This window comes from Nicotiana tomentosiformis, chromosome 2, assembly GCF_000390325.3.
Source record: "Nicotiana tomentosiformis chromosome 2, ASM39032v3, whole genome shotgun sequence".
Lineage (NCBI taxonomy): Eukaryota > Viridiplantae > Streptophyta > Magnoliopsida > Solanales > Solanaceae > Nicotiana > Nicotiana tomentosiformis.
The window spans coordinates 194,307,876-194,322,864 of NC_090813.1; positions in this window are offsets into that span (position 1 = coordinate 194,307,876).

The following is a 14,989-nucleotide window of genomic DNA, read 5'->3' on the forward strand; positions in this document are numbered from 1 at the left end:
GACCGGCATGGTCTCATTCACCTCGTTACAGGTATCGCTGATAGAATCTTCGTTCTGAGGCTGATTTCCTTGGGCCTCAACATTGTGTGTGTTGTTAACACCATTATATGTCATTTTTAATGATTTTTGCTAAGGACAAAGAATCAAACAAGTTAATAATAGATGCAGGGATCAATTCAATTACACAACTGTGTATGCCCCACGGTGGGCGCCAAACTGTTTACCCGTAAAATGGTACAGTTGAATTTATATGTGGTTTATAGACAAGTGAATTAATTTTATCCAACAATAATAGATGAATTAGACAAAAATATGAGACTTAGCCTTGAAATTTAAATAAAATGGTAGGTATATTAATCCCGGGCGCGGAGCTACCGGGGCAGTAAAAACAGTATAAATAAGAAAGAAAGTAAAATGTTATTGAGTTTTTGATAGAGTATAGTGTATGCTTGTCAGAAAATTCGTGTCCTTTACAATGATAATTGAGCTCACTATTTATAGCTACATCTAAGGAACAAGGTCATAGGATCAAGTCCCTCTTTAATGACAATTATGAGGGCCATTTAAGAATGTGTAATGGCAGGTAGTGAATGTCATATTCTTTGTAACAGGTCGCGTACTTAATATTGTAGAATATTCTTCATTAAATGCTATTGGGTGGCATGCATTTATTTTACTTTTATGAGTGTCGTTCTCTCCGGTAACAAACAAGATTATTGCCTCCGGATCCGTCTGCCTTCTGTTTTCGGCTTCACATGTCACTTTCTTATGCGATCATTTAATATAAATATATTTTACCCTATATAGAAGTCTAATTGTGTATTCTCTTTTATGTCATTTTTAAATGCAATGATGATTTGTTTTCACTATGAATTCAAATGTTGGATCACATAGATATCCTACCTATGTAATTCATTCCCTTGACATTTAGTAAAATATGCTCCTATCAAAATCAGTAAGTTTGGACCTATGCCGTATTTGTTATATGTTCTGTGGTTGTTTCAAATGTCCATAAACCTGAATTGATCGTTAAAAATTATGCCGTTTTGAAGTAATAATCAAATAGAAAATTGTTTCTATAGCAAAGTCAATCGTATTTTTTCTTTTACGGCTCAAATCAGTTAAAAGAATTGTTTAACTAAATTAAAAAATTGACTAAATACTGGAGTTCCATATTTTTTTTCCCTTCAACTTCTAACCCCAAAATAATGAATTTATAAATGTAAGAAATAAATTTTATTTAAAAAAAAATTAACATATGGACAAAAAAATATTTATGTGGCAGCAAATGCATTACCCTTCCATGTGAAGGATGCCAAGTAGCAGTATATGGGGAGCAAAAATAGGTAGGGATTGGCATAATACCGACCGAATCGTAAACTTTGGTTCATTCGATTTTAATTTTTCGGCTTATTCAGTCGGTTTGCGATTTATATTTTCTATAATTTCGGTGTTTGGTTCGGTGCTCGATTTTGCAACTTTAATTTTGGGTTAAACCGAAAAACCAAAGTTTTCTAATACGGTCCTAGCTTCTGGGTTCCTTTTAAATTGTCTAGCCCAACTTTTTCACATATTTACATTAAAAAACTTGAAGTCCAAACCCAAATAAAGTCCCACATTCTAAAAATTATCCCTTTTTGTTTGCTAATGCATCTTTCATCTTTGTTTGCTTGTGAATCGCCAATGTTGTTGTCTACGAGATAGTTATATTGTAAGTAATATTTGTTAAATAAATTTAAATTTCCTACATCAACTAAGTGATTTGGCTAATCATATTATAAGTATTGCATTTTCGAGTTTTAGTTGCACTAAAACATAAAATAAGTCATATTTTTAGTAGAAAAAGTCCGATTTAAAAGTTCAATACGACAACACCAAACCGACCGAATTGAACCGAAAATTGACCTAACCGAATTAGCAAAAATCGAAGATACCAAACTAATTTTGGTTCGGTTATTGGTGCACCAAATAGAAAATCGAAAACCGAACAAACCAAATCGAACTTCATGAAAACCGAACCGAACCGGCCAACAGTCACCCCTAAAAATAGGCATTCTTAGGCCATCTCCAACGCTGCTGCATTTTGCCATAATGTAGTCAATATTTGGAGAAATTTGGCTCCAATACTTGTCACGACCCAAAATTCACCTAGTCGTGATGGCACCGTTAGGTAAGCAAATTAACAACTATCCAATTTAATGAGATTTATTAAGATAATAAATGATAATACACCACTTTTAGGCAAATTTCACCACACAACTTGGGGTAAGTATTCTTGACTCCCTTGTGATCATATTCCATGAATTAATTTCCGTTTTCGGTGTTAGATTATTCAGAGGAATTTTCTACAATTCCATAAAATAAATTTTCGAGATTTGAACATCGATTCGTAGTCGGATTTAAGTAAAATTAGTATGGTTGGACTCGTAATTGAATGGTTTATCCAATTTTGTAAGTTTCGTCGGATTCCGAGACGTGGCCCTCATTGTCGACTTTTCGAGCAGAGTTGTAAATTTTTGTAAATTGTTAAATTGTAAGCATTAGAGTAAATTGTGATTAATTTGCACGTTGTTTGAATAGATACGAATCGTTTGGCTTAAATTGAGGAGACAGGAAGGCGTATGGAGGTTGATACGTGCAGACTGGAATTTTTCGGAGTAATGTTTATCTTGCTTGGCATGTGATTCGGCTTGATCGAGGTAAGTAACACTTCTAAACTTGGTGCTGAGGGTATGAACCCTAAATATACGTGTTATGTATTTGGTGTTGAGGTGAGCACATGCTAGGTGACGGGTGTGTGGGCGTGCACCGTGTGAATTTTAACTTTGTTACTTCTGTGGTGCTGTGTAATTACCTGATCTTATCTGTAACCATGAAATCTATACGTACTAGAGCTATTGAGCTGCGATCCATATTAGAAACCATGTCTAGACTATATGCTTATTCTGTTGAGACCTACTGAGGTCATTTCTGCTGTTGAGTTATCTGCTTACATTGCATTTACATACTCAGTCATACGCATTTATATGCATATTATATCTCAGTCTCTGTTACCATTTATTGATACATCACATCATTATTTTTGGGTTATTTCTTTTCATGACACAGAGAGCCCGAGAGACTGGAGAGATTGATGACTGAGTGAGGCTGTAACGACCCGACTTATCGTTGTAAGAATTAGCTCTCGTTCACTGATTTAAGTTCACGAGTAACTTTGTGATGTATATTATGACTTTTGTGCGTGATCAAGTTTGGTTTTCGGATAATTTGAGATTTAATTGAAAGAATAATTTTTATTTTTTAAGCTTAAAAAAAAGAGTTGACCGGAGTTGACTTATGTGTAAATGATTTCGGAATAGAGTTTTGATGATTCCAATAGCTCCGTATGGTGATTTTAGACTTAGGAACGTGTTCGAAAAATTATTTGGAAGTCCGTAGTTCAATTAGGCTTGAAATGGCTAAAATAGAAACTTAAGTTTGGAAGTTTGACCGGGGAGTTGACTTTTTGATATCGGGGTCGGAATCCAATTCTGAAAAATTTAAATAGGCCCGTTATGTCATTTATGACTTGTGTGCAAAATTTTAGGTCAATCGGACTTGATTTGTTAGGTTTCGGCATCGAATGTAGAAGTTAAAAATTCTTAAGTTTCATTAAGCTTAAATTGGGGTATGATTCGTGGTTTTAGTGTTGTTTGATGTGATTTGAGATTTTGACTAAGTTTGTATGGTATTTTAGGAGTTGATGGTGTATTTGGTTGAGGTCCCGGGGGCCTCAGATGAGTTTCGGATGGTTAACGGATCAAATTTGGATTTAGAACAATTGAAACTTGTTGTTGCCTACTGATGCAATCGTACCTGCGGAAATTGGCTCGCAGGTGCGAGCCCGCAGAAGCGAGCAGGGGCTGGTGAGGCAGAGTGTGCATGTGCGAGCATTTTTTCGCACCTGCGAGGTCGCATGTGCGAAGGGAAGAGCACAGAAGCAAAAAATGGAGAGGAGGCCGGGCAGCGCAGGTGCGAAATTTTGGGCCGCACCTGCGAGACCGCAGATGCGGCTAGTTCAGTCACATGTGTGAAAAGCGCTGGACAGAACATATAACTCGGGGGTTGGCCATTTTACCCATTTTTGGATTTAAAGAGCTTCGGTGAGGCGATTTTCAGGCGATATTTCAAGGAAAATATCGGGGTAAGTGTTCTTAACTCAATTTTGGTTAAAGTACCCGAATTCATAGTTTTTTTAAAATATTTAATTGGCGATTTAAGTTGGAAAATTGTGAAAACCCTCTTGGTTTAAATTGAAGATTTGAGGGTCGAGTTGATCTCGGAATTTGGTAAAATTTGTATGGTTGGACTCGTGGTGTAATGGACGTTCATATTTTGTAACTTTTGTCGGGTTCCAAGACGTGGGCCCTATAGGCGATATTTTATTTAAATTTTTGATTTTTTTTGAAAAATTAGTATTTTCATATGGAATTAATTCCAATAATTTGTATTGACTTAATCGAATTAATTGTGACTAGATACAAGGCTTTCGGAGGCCAATCCGTGAGGCAAAGGCATAGGAGAGTAAAGAATTTTACGGTTTGAGGTAAGTATCTTGTCTAACCTTGAGTGGAAAAATTACCCCTTAGGCATTGAGTCTTATGTGGAAATTATGTAATTGAAAACCATGTACGCGAGGTGACGAGTACGTGCTTGGTCTATATGTGCAAATTACATTGGTTGAAATTCGTAGGCGCCCTTATGTATTAAATTAGAAAATTATTGGAACATAGTAAATCTTTGCTTGTTGAATTTATTTTTATATGATAATTTGCTGTGATTGCCACCTTGATTTTTACGTGAATCCCGTATTTTTGTTGAGTTGATATTTATTGGAGATAATTATATTATGGATTATTCACTTGCAAATAATTTATTAAATAATTTTTAAAGGAGGCATTAATCTAATTGCCAAAATTTTTTAATTAAAGAAGGCGTTGTTCCTTGATGAATTATTTTCCAGTTCATGTTGTGGAAATTGGTATTGAGTTATAAAGGTCGTAAATCATATTGAGGTAAAGTATTAAATTGTAAAATATTATTCCGTTGAGTTGTTCACTCCCGGATATTTTTGTTAAGATTTGTGCACATTATGGTTGAGCCATGGGTTACTTATTGTGAAAATTAATGTATTGTTGATTTCTGTGACAAGATATAATATTTGAGCACTTGATGTGCAATTTATGATATGTTGTGATAATTGAGCACTTGAGGTGCAATTTATGAGATGTTGTGATATTGGCGCGTGATATTGTTGAGAGGTTTGTTCGGGTGTTTGCACGAGGTTTCTGTCGTGCTATTGTTACTATTGATATATGCACATGCGGCGTGACGAGGCGGGCTGTATATGTGGGTTTGCGCATGTGGCGAGACAAGGTGAGAATATTATTATGCGTGTGCGGCGAGATAAGGTGGGCATTTATTTTATTATTGCGCACGTGGCGAGACAAGGTGGGCTATATCGGGGATTGATTTGTGATAACTTGTGATGGCCTGGGGGCATTGTTGTTGTTGATATTTGTGTTGGAACTATGAGGCGATACCTCGGGAGTGCCCTTTTGTTGAAATTTATTTATGATTTGGGACTACTAGGCGGTACCTCGGGAGTGCCCTTTTGTTGATATTTCTCTATGGCTGCACTTGCTTTTGATTATTTTTTTTTCCGTGATATGTAAATTCCTGTGTTCTCCATGTATTATTTGACTTAATATTTAAGTGTTTTGTATTTCTTGTAGTATTATGTTGGCTTTGATTTTTTCGTACGAGACTCTGAGGATTTGTATTTTTGGTTTGTGCTTGTTCTTGATGATTGAGTTATTTTAAATAAAAGAAATTATTATTATATTTTAATTTAATAAGTTTTACATCCAAATCAGCAGCTTATCTGATGCTTTATTTAAATTGAAATGTCATTTTCTTCGCTCAAACTATTTCTAAAATAAACTCACTTCTTTTTTAAATTCTTACTTGGTTTAAGAATTGTAACCTTATTTTATTGAAAATAAATTGATCGTGCATATTTTATGTATTGATATATTTGGCGCGAGAGTTGTACGTGTGATTGTGACAGAGATATGGGCACGAGGTGCCGTGAGAATATGAAAGGGGGCTGAGACCCGTATTTCTGATTATGATATAAGATATTTAATTGAAAGGATTTTCTTCCAAAGATTTTTATTTGAAAAACTAGTAGATAAAAGGTGTATATTTTGAAGGACTTGATTAATTGTTTGTGATTGTGATCATTATTCGTTTGGGCAATATTTATAGTGTTCTTGCTGCCTTGTTGTTTATATCACTAGTTGATTATTGTTGCTATCTGTCACACCCCGAACCTGGGGGTGAGACCGGCACCCGGTGCCTCACTTAACATAGCACACCAACTTGCGACTGAGGGATTCTGAACATACATTGTCATACTTTGGCCATGGGGCCACATTGCAAGACAATTTGTGAAGCAAAATATAAAACAGAACAGAAACTAGCTTTGACTAAACATCAATATAAAGATGGGCCGACAAGGATGTCAAAACTACTATAGCTGATAAACCAACAAAATATAGCTACAAAGCCTACAAGCCCAACATGCTGCACTAACTGATAGGATATGTCTACAAGCCTCTACTGATGGATGTATTATAATCAGAACAGGGCCCCGACCTACCCATAACATATATACATAATATGTACAAAACACTCTAGACCCGGCAACTCCGAAGGACGTGGAGCTTGCCGATCAGGCTGAGCTCGGACAACACCTACTGAGGAGGTCTACCCGTCTGTCTATCTGAACCTGCACACATGAAATGCAATGTCCCCAGAAAAGGGACGTCAGTACGAAATAATGTACTGAGTATGTAAGGCAATAAAATAACTGAAAGCTGAAACTGAACTGATAATATCATAACTGAAAGTAACTGGGAGTCAAAAATGATCTAGAGATATACTTACCTGCTAATACTGACTCAACTCCTTTAACATAGTAAGTAAAATAAATGTCCGGCCCTATAAGGCTCGGTACGTGTAACTGCTCGGCAGTAGTAGGCTCGCTCATAGGCGCTCGACCATACTAGGCTCTGTATCTCGGCCATCCCGGGTTCGCTCATAGGCGCTAGACCACATTAGGATCGGTATATAACTTACCATCTGATCAGAGGTTGTCCAATAGGGGCCTGCCCACCGATTATAGCTCGATGGTGGTGAAAATACTGTAATACTATATATATATGGACCTTCTCCTCTCTTGACTGGAAGAAGACAATACTCAATTGAATATAAAGTCCCGATAAGGGAGAATACTGTAACTTATGAGACTAGGATAATGTATATAAATTTGGGAGTATGAACTTCTCTTTATGCCTCGTTATCAAACACATGTAGTTAGAGATCATGCTAAAATGAAGGAAGGGCTTAGCCTTAACATACCTTATCACAATCTTTCCAATCACCAAGTTGAACTCGCCTCTTCGCACCTTAATCTACAACAACGATAATAATACTATAATTAAGTTACGAAAGGTACAACTATCGCACAACGAACTACAAGTTTATTTTGTATTAAAACGGACAGCATCTCCCCTATAGTCCTTACTTCTTCCAAATTCAAGATAAGACCAACAATACAAGAACACAATGATAACAACATATATACATTATTTTCCAACCTTATATACACCACAAAATACTACAAAATAGCCTAACACACTCCAATCTCTTCATACATAAAACGACCACCGTAGTAGTGTCAAACATTCCGAAAATGTTACGACGAATGACCAGCCCACCACCCTGCATTTATGTGGTGTTTCTTCACACCCTTACTTCTCCAAAACTCTACAAAATAGTAGTAAAACACGTAGCCCAACAGCAACACAAAACAGTCCACAAAATAGTCCGCTACAAGTGAATAACTCGAACTCACGGCTTCCGATCACCGTTCCGTGTGTTCTTACAAATATAGAAAGAATTACTATGCATTTATAGCATACAAAAATGGATGAAATATAGCAGTAAACATACCTTATTTGTTGGATAACTCAGCTCCTATCTTAGTTCTTCAAACTCTAGGTTTTACCTCCAATTAGAACTTGAAAGGGAGAGAAAATCAATTAGGGTTTGTGGGCAATTTTTGGGAGGATTTTTGTAGCGCTTATGTCTGGTTATTATGACCTATTATCAGTCTAATATATGAAGGAAATAGGCCTTTAAAAGGCCTGTTTGGACGACCCGAGCTGGCCCATTTTCGGACTCTCATTTAAGCAAGTAGGTGACATACCTACTTGTCACCTAGCAGCTTGCACAGTCTCACAAAAATATTTATATCTCTCTACTCCAATGTCACATTGACAAGCGGTTCAATGCAATAGAAACTAAACTCATAGATATTCAATTTGATGGGTGGAACACCCCATAACTCTAAGTATATTGGGAGAAAATCGCAGTTACATTTGACCTAAAGTTTCAGTAAAACTTATGAACGCAACTTGTGATGACTTTTATCTACTTTTGTTCCACAACTCGCTTGACTTCAAAACATAACACACAACTATCATACGACTAACATAACTCATAACATAACCTCATTATCATGTTAAGCACCCTAGTCTCACCCCAAAAGTACATGTTTAACATTCCCAATTTGTCGACTTTCGACGAAACATTATTTTCTTCAATTCCTTTAGCTTCTGAACCTTCCAACCCTATTTGTACTTGTTGTTCATGATCTTCAACATTTGTAACCTCTGAGGTAACATCATAACTTACTTTATATACTTCCAAATATGATCGCATTTTTGGTCTTACATTAGTTTGCTTACGACGCACTTTTACGTACGAAAATATAGGGTGTAACACTATCACTGCTATTTATTTTTGATTATTTTTGTATGTTATATTGCACAGGTTATTTGACTAGTGAGTGTATTGACTGTACCTCGTACTACTCTACCAAGGTTAGTCTTGATACTAAGTAGGTACCGACTGTGGTGTACTCATACTACATTTCTGCATATTTTTGTGCAGAGCCGGGTAATTTGGAGTCAGTTGACCGCTAGCTAGCTGTACGGATCTTGCTGTGGAGACTCAAGGTAAACCTGTTGCTGCGTTCGTAGGATTCAGAGTCACCTTCTAATATTGTACTTGCTCTGGTTTATCTCTACTTCAAAACAATTATACTTATAGGCTTTTTAGTAACTCAGTAGAGCTTATGACTTGTACTACCGATTTTGGGATTACAAGTATTGTATAGAGATTTCTAATTAGCATTTGTCAATCGTTATTTAATGTTGTTATTATTTTGGTAAAAGTTAGGCTTACTTAGTCTCTAAGCCTAGGTGCCATCACGATATCCTACAGAGGGAGATTTGGGTCGTGACAGAGGCCGAGGGCCTGATGGTGAGGATGTTTATGGGATCGGGCTGCACGCCACAGCAGGCCATGCTGGCTTTATATATATTGATTTATGATGGGATCGGGCTGCACGCCGCAACATGTTTTATTGATTTATGCCATGATTGGCTTGATAAAGCGCTTGGGCTGATAGAGTCCCTCCAGAGTCTGTACATACCCCCAGTGAGCGCAGGTACCTACTGAGTACGAGTGCCGAGTGCCGAGTGCTAGTGCCGAACGATTGGAAGGATTGAGTGACTGTGAGGACTGAGTGACTGGGAGGACTGAGTGAAATGATACTCTAAGAGTATGCATATAGTTTTATCACTAAGTTGCATCGCATTGACATGCACACTTGACATACAAGCATAGAGATGTATTTTTTCTCATGCTATACGATATTGCGTCATTCATGACTTCTCCTACATATTGACATGTAGGCATAGAGATGTATTTTTCTCATGCCATTTAAAAATGAAACATTTACCCGTTGAATGTTTTTTGGGGAAAAATCACAGTTTTCAAACTTACTCATAAATTGGTGATTTCGGTAAATGATTTAGGTTTTCACTGATATATTTGAAAAGCAAGACTATTTTTTTTAAACTATGAACGAGCTGAGCATTTTATCTCTGAGCTACTTCTTTTATTACTTCCATTATTTTGTTATGAACTGTTGTTGGCTATTGGTGTTAGACCCCGACCTTTGTTCCAACTCGTCACTACTTTCAACCTAAGGTTAGATTTGTTACTTATTTAGTATATGGGGTCGGTTGTACTCATACTAAACTTATGTACCTTGCGTGCAGATATTGGATGTTGATGTTATTGTGATCGACGTGAGCTAGATTTGAAGACGTACCTGTGTTCCGGTGGTAGCTGCCTCTTGTTCATGGTAGCCTTAGATTTATAAAAAAATCTGTTTATGTACATTTCGAATAGATGATGTATTTATTTCATACCAGCTTTGTAAGTTCTAATCTTAGAAGCTCATAATTTGTACTACCAGTCCTTGGGAAAGTTTTGTATAAAAGCGGTGTATTATCATTTCTTATCTTAATAAATCTCATTAAATTGGATAGTTGTTAATTGGCTTACCTGACGGGTTGGGTTAGGTACCATCACGACTAGGTGAATTTTGGATCGTGACAAGTTGGTATTAAATTACGAGTCCAACCATACTAATTTTACTCAAATCCGACTCCGAATCGATGTTCAAATCTCAAAAATTCATTTTATGGTGGGATCGGGCGGCGTGTTTTATTGATTTATGCCATGATTGGATTAATATAGTGCTTGGGCTGAAGGAGCCCCTCCGGAGTCTGTACACACCCCCCAGTGAGGGCAGATACCTACTGAGTGCGAGTGCCGAGTGCCGTACGATTTGGGAGGATTGAGTGACTGTGAGGACTGAGTGGCTGGGAGGACTAAGTGAAATGATACTCTAAGAGTATGCATATGGTTTTATCACTGAGTTTCATTGCATTGACATGCACACAACATACATGCATAGAGATGCATTTTTCCTCATGCCATTTAAAAATGAAACATTTACCTGTTGAAAGTTTTTGGGAAAAATCACAGTTTTCAAACATACTCATAAATTGGTGATTTCGGTAAAGGACTTGGGTTTTCACTGATATATTTGAAAAGCAGGACTATTTGTCTGGAACTGTGAACGAGCTGAGCATTTTATCTCTGAGCTACTTCTTTTATTACTTCCATTATGTTGTTATGAACTGTTGTTGGCTATTGGTGTTGGACCCCGACCTGTGTTCCAGCTCGTCATTACTTTCAACCTAAGGTTAGGTTTGTTACTTATTGATTACATGGGGTCGGTTGTACTCATACTACACTTCTGCACCTTGCGTGCAGATATTGGATGCTGATGGTTCTGTGATCGATGAGAGATGAATTTGGAAATGTACCTGCGTTCCGGTCGTAGCTACCTCTTATTCATGGTAGCCTTAGATTTATAAAGAAAATCTGTTTATGTACATTTCGAACAGATGATGTATTTATTTCATACCAGCTTTGTAAATTCTAATCTTAGAAGCTCATGATTTATACTACCAGTCCTTGGAAAATGTATAAGATTCAGATATTTTCTCTTATTTATTTGTCTCATTAGGTTTCATTGGAATTGCATAGTTGCTAATTAACAACTATCCAATTTAATGAGATTTATTAAGATAAGAAATGATAATACACCGCTTTTATACAAAACTTTCCCAAGGACTGGTAGTACAAATCATGAGCTTCTAAGATTAGAATTTACAAACCGGTATGAAATAAATAGATCATCTATTCGAAATGTACATAAGCAGATTCTTATAAATCTAAGGCTACCATGAACAAGAGGCAGCTACGACCGGAACTCAGGTACATCTTCAAATCCAGCTCTCGTCGATCACAGCAACATCAACATTCAATATCTGCACGCAAGTTGCAGAAGTGTAGTATGAGTACAATCGATCCCATGTACTCAATAAGTAACAAACCTAACCTTAGGTTGAAAGTAGTGACGAGCTGGAACACAAGTCGGGGTCCAACACCAATAGCCAACAGCATTTCATAACAATATAATTTTAAGCAGCACAAGTAATAATTCAACAATAACATGCTCAACTTAATCATGATTTCTGAAAATAGCTCTGCCTTTCAAGTGTATCGGTGAAAATTCAAGTCTTTTACCGAAGTTGCCAAAAATATGAGTAAGTTTGAAACAGTAATTTTTCCAAAATTTCTTTTAACAATAAATAAGATGTTTCATTTTCTTTCCACATAGCCAGTGGAAAATGTACCAATATGCCCATATGCCAACATGAGGAAAATGCATCTCTATGCATGTATGTCAAGTGTGCATGTCAATGCGATGCACCTCAATGATAAAACCATATGCATACTCTTAGAGTATCATTTCACTCAGTCCTCCCAAGTCACTCAATCCTCTCAGTCACTCAGTCCTCCCAGTCACTCAATCCTCACAGTCACTCAGTCCTCCCAGTTACTCAATCCTCACAGTCACTCATGCCTCATAGTCACTCAATCCTCCTAAGTCACTCGGCACTCGCGCTCGGCACTCGTACTCGGCACTCGCACTCAGTAGGTACCTGCGCTCACTGGGGGGGTGTACAGACTCCGGAGGGGCTTCTTTAACCCAAGCGCTATAATCTCCACGGACAACTCAAATGCTGCACGAACAACTCACATGCTGTAGTATCAATATCTGTATCTGCATGGATAACTCACGTACTATAATAAGCCAATCTGGCCTACTGCGGCATGCAACCTGATCCCATAATTAACCTCACAATCAGGTCCTCGACCTCACTCAGTCATCAATATCTCCAGTCTCTTGGGCTCACAATGTCATGAAAATCATCTCAAAATGATGATATGATGAATCAATAAATAGCAACAGAGACTGAGAGATGATATGAAATGAATGAATATGGCTGAGTTTTAAAATTTCAATTTAAATAAATTCAACAACAATATGACCTCTGTGGGTCTCAATAATACTGGCATATAGCCTCAACATGATTTTAACATAATTCTCAGCTCAATAGCTCTAGTACATAGAGATTTCCATGATTTCAGATAAGTTCAGGTAGCTACACAGTACCACGAGAATAACGGAATCATAGTTCACACGGTGCACGCCCACACGCCCGTCACTTAGCATGTGCGTCACCTCAACAGCAAACACATAACACGTATAATTCAGGGTTTATACCCTCAGCTCCAAGATTAGAAGAGTTACTTACCTCGAATACCGAGCCAGCTGTACAATACTCCGAAAATTCCATTCCGCGCGTATCAACCTCCATACGCCTTCCTATCTCCTCAATTCAAGCCAAACGACTCGTATCTATTCAAACAACGTGCAAGTTAATCACAACTTACTCTTATGCTTACAATTTAACAATTTACAAAAATTTCCAACTCCGCTCGAAATATCGATAGTGGGGACCACATCTCGGAATCAGACGAAACTCACAAAATCCGAACACTTGTTCTGATACGAGTCCAACCATATAAAAATTATCAAATTCCGACATCGGATTGACCTTCCAATCTTCATTTTATATTTTTGGAAAATTTTATAAAAATCTGATTTTTCTTCCATAAATTCACGGATTCATGATATAAATGAATATTGAATCATGAAATATAATCAATATAGGATAAGGAATACTTACCCCAATATTTTCCCGTGAAAATCGCCCAAATATCGCCTTCACCGAGCTCCCCAAACTCAAAAATGAGTAAAAATGGCAAAACTCCCCGTTTTATGGGATTTCAGCTATTTCGGGCGCCACAGGTAGTGTGGGGTGCTGCATGTGGTGCAGTTTCCAAAATTCTAAAATTTCCCAGCGCCAGGGCTAGCGCCCCACGCTACCCTGGGCGCTCGCGGCGACGAAATATCGTTCAAGACACGGAAATAGGCATAACTCTCTCATAAGATGTCCGAATTCGACGATTCTTTTTGTTATGGCTCCATAATTTCAATGCGGATCTAATTCTTCAATCAAAACTGAATTTGGAGCTTATTTGCTTAATATGATACCACTTAAATCTTGAAGAAACCACATCGAAACCGACTAGAAATATCCAACTTCTACATTCGATGATGAAATCTATCGAATCAAGTCGGTTTGACCTCAAATTTTGCACACAAGTCAAAAATGACATAACAGACCTATTCAAAATTTTCAAAAATCATATTCCAACCCCGATATTAAAAATTCAACTCCCCGGTCAAATTTCCAAATTTTAAATTTCCTATTTTCGCCATTTCAAGCCAAATTTAACTACGGACTTCCAAATAATTATCCGGATACACTCCTAAATCCAGATTCACCATATAGAGCTACTGGAACCATCAAAACTCTATTTCGGAGTCGTTTGCATAAAAGTCAAACTCCAGTCAACCCTTTTCATTTAAGCTTCCAACATGAAATTCATTCTTCCGAACAAATCTCGAAACACCTGGAAATCAAAACTGGCGATTCACACACGTCATAATACATCATATGAAGCTATTCAAGACTTCAAATAGTAGAAAGGAGAGTAATTACTCAAAACGATAAGAGTAGATAAATACTATAAAGGTCGGGACTGGGCCCCGCCATACCAATCAATACATGTCCTAATTATACTGACCCAATAAGCAATTCCGAAGCAAATGGAGCGTACCAACACCTCCCGTTGAGCTGATAGCCTACTTGGAGGACTCTCAACCTGTCTATTGGGACTTGGGGCATGAAACGCAGCATCCCCAGGCAAAAGGGATGTCAGTACAAATAATGTACCAAGTATGTAAGGAATGAAAATTAGTAAATAGTAGACATGGGATAAACAAGGAGTAAAAGACTCAACATGTATGTCTGAATAGCTCTGTGAATCATTTCATATTATAATTTCATGCATGTGCGTATAAATGTCATACCATGCATAGGTATATACGTTCATAACATCATCAAGCCTCTGAGGGTATCCCATCATATCATCTCGGCCACTGTGGGCAAAATCGTCAACGTATACCAGCTGATCACGT